The sequence below is a fragment of the Lygodium microphyllum genome, chromosome 8 (assembly GCF_053477565.2).
Source record: "Lygodium microphyllum isolate KBCC chromosome 8, Lygodium_microphyllum_v1.1.10, whole genome shotgun sequence".
NCBI lineage: Eukaryota > Viridiplantae > Streptophyta > Polypodiopsida > Schizaeales > Lygodiaceae > Lygodium > Lygodium microphyllum.
Genome location: NC_141142.1, coordinates 86208319 through 86210648, shown reverse-complemented (window position 1 = coordinate 86210648; position 2330 = coordinate 86208319). Strand labels below are relative to the sequence as shown.

The 2330-nt window shown below is 40.2% G+C and overlaps 1 pseudogene; it reads left to right on the top strand.

Annotated features, from left to right (window-relative positions):
• Positions 1 to 750: 750 nt before the first annotated feature.
• Positions 751 to 1564, top strand: LOC148032540 (uncharacterized; annotated as a pseudogene).
• The last annotated feature ends 766 nt before the right edge of the window (positions 1565 to 2330 follow it).

Here is a 2330-nt window from a genome sequence, read left to right as displayed (position 1 = left end):
AGGGTGAATGATACTATGTAGGATTCAAGGAGGGAGTTGATACTCATGAACCACTTACCGCACCCACCACTGTAGAGGAGCAAGCAACCAAGGCTACCAAAGGTGCCACCCAAGGTACTCAAGGTAATCCAGGGAGAAAAAATGTGCCAGATTCCTCTATGGTGCCCACCACCTCCTTTGTTGCAGATTCATCTCTTGGTCGAGAGAATTGGGAGAGGCGACCTATGACCCGTTTAGTAGGTGAGAAGTCTTATATTAACTTGAAATTCATGTGCTTTATTGGTCGCCCATGAAGATAGTCGTGTATGATTATTAAAAATAAATTACTTTGAAATAATTGTTGCATGGTTCCAGTATCAAACATATGTTGATGCTCTGTTAGTGGATGTGACCCAAATTGATAGATTTTCCCTTGATAGGTAGACATGACAACTACATATTGCAAAAACATCAATTTACATGTTGCATATAGCATTGCATCATCGTTTACTTTGCATTAATGACTATGTTGTTTTGTGTATAGCATCAACAAGTTTTTTGCAACACAAAAGATGCATCTTTATAGCAAAGATGGAGTTCCATGTCAAGAGGTGGCTTGATTGATATTTGCGGATTTTCCTACGAGCTTGCTTGTGGATGCTCTAGGTCCCATCCCATTGGGTAAGTTATGCTTTCTATCACACAAGGTTTACATCAAACTCACTTCTCATATATCATAATGCCAATGTTGTTTGTAGAGGGCATGCTATTCCCAAGTGGAACACGTTCTCAAAGGGTCTAGATATGGGTTGTATGGACCTTGCTCGAAAGTATTTGGCCGACCAGGGATTCTTAGTCACTATGTGCTTAGCAGAGCATATAGGTGAGTTTATTACGGATGCGGCAAGAGTGGGGCTTGTGCTTCACCGCACTTGGACACTCATGTGTGACTCCAAGGCTTATCGACATCCCGTTACTAGAGAGGCGGTAAGATAACAAAGTTGGATACGTTGAACGTATGGTTGTATGTTCTAAATAAAGTTTGTGTTACATGCTTTTTAAAAAAACATGGATCACTTATTCTATTTCCACTCGTGAATAGGTACTTGATCTTACTGTGTGTCTTTGGCATCGTGCTGGTCATGTTGTGCCTTGCTACGACAAAGAGACTGGGGAGAAGATTTCAGAGAGATTGTTTCTAGTGTATCGTAGCTACATGATGGATGATTGTGTCTTTCCCATGGACGTTGATGGTGTCATTGTCAGAGGCGGAGCAGAGAGGTCTCATCTTTTCTTTCGATAAGTAGTCTTGCATGTTTTTTCTCTCAAGTTACCTTGTATGGTATTTTCATTGTTTCTACTTGCATGGCCGCAAAGATTCTGTATCTTGATTGGTGATATGGTTAGGTGGTTATTAGCTACATTTACGAAATGCTACGACTATGTTTTGGATGTGTTTGCGGGGTGTGGTGGTTTGGCACGGGCCAGTGCAGAGGAGATGAGACATTGCATGTGTCTAGAAATAGATTATGTGCTCTATGGGGAGTGTTTTTCCACCATAGTGTGTGGACCTGTACCATGTTGAGAGAGTGTGTGTTTTTTTTTTTCGAGAGACTCTAGACATTTCATTTTGTTACTACTTTTATATGTTTATTATACACTTCGTCATGTGACTATGCCCGATTTTGTCTAAGACATTACATGCATTGGGATCTTTGATTTGTTTTTAGGAAGAGTGTACCTTGCGACTATTTGACACGAATATATTTTACTAGTTTTTCGTTGGTTTTGTTTTCTTGATGTGTGTTCATGTAAATGCAACATGTCGTACTCCTTAAGTAAGACTATTTATATGCAGAATGGATATGTTGCATGAAAAAGCTCGAAAAAAAGAGATTGATTAGAAAAGAACGAAAATGAAAGCGCGCAAAAATAAAATCCCCATCCCAAGCCATATAGCTAGATATTCAATTCCTTCGGAGTTATTTGGTGACATTTATCTATCATCTCTTGGATCATTTAATTAAAATAATGCACTTTATTTTGGATGTGTTTTGTGTTTACGGTTCATCTTGGGACCAATCCTTGAGGTATATGAGAGTCGTAGAGGAGCTGCGGTGATCAATCGAGGGGTGCTCCCTGTGTGTATGCTATGTAGTGAACAACATCAAGATGTTCAGGGACTCCTTTTGAGGGGTGGGAAAAGAATCATTCATTGGACTACAAACTCATACAAATGAAAAGTTCTTAGGTGCTCCTAGTCGCGAGGCTGTGTAGGGTGGTTTTAGGTGAGTAGTAGAGGCTCGGCTAGTGCCTTAAAGCCAGTGTTGGGCCCATTTTAGGTCCTAATA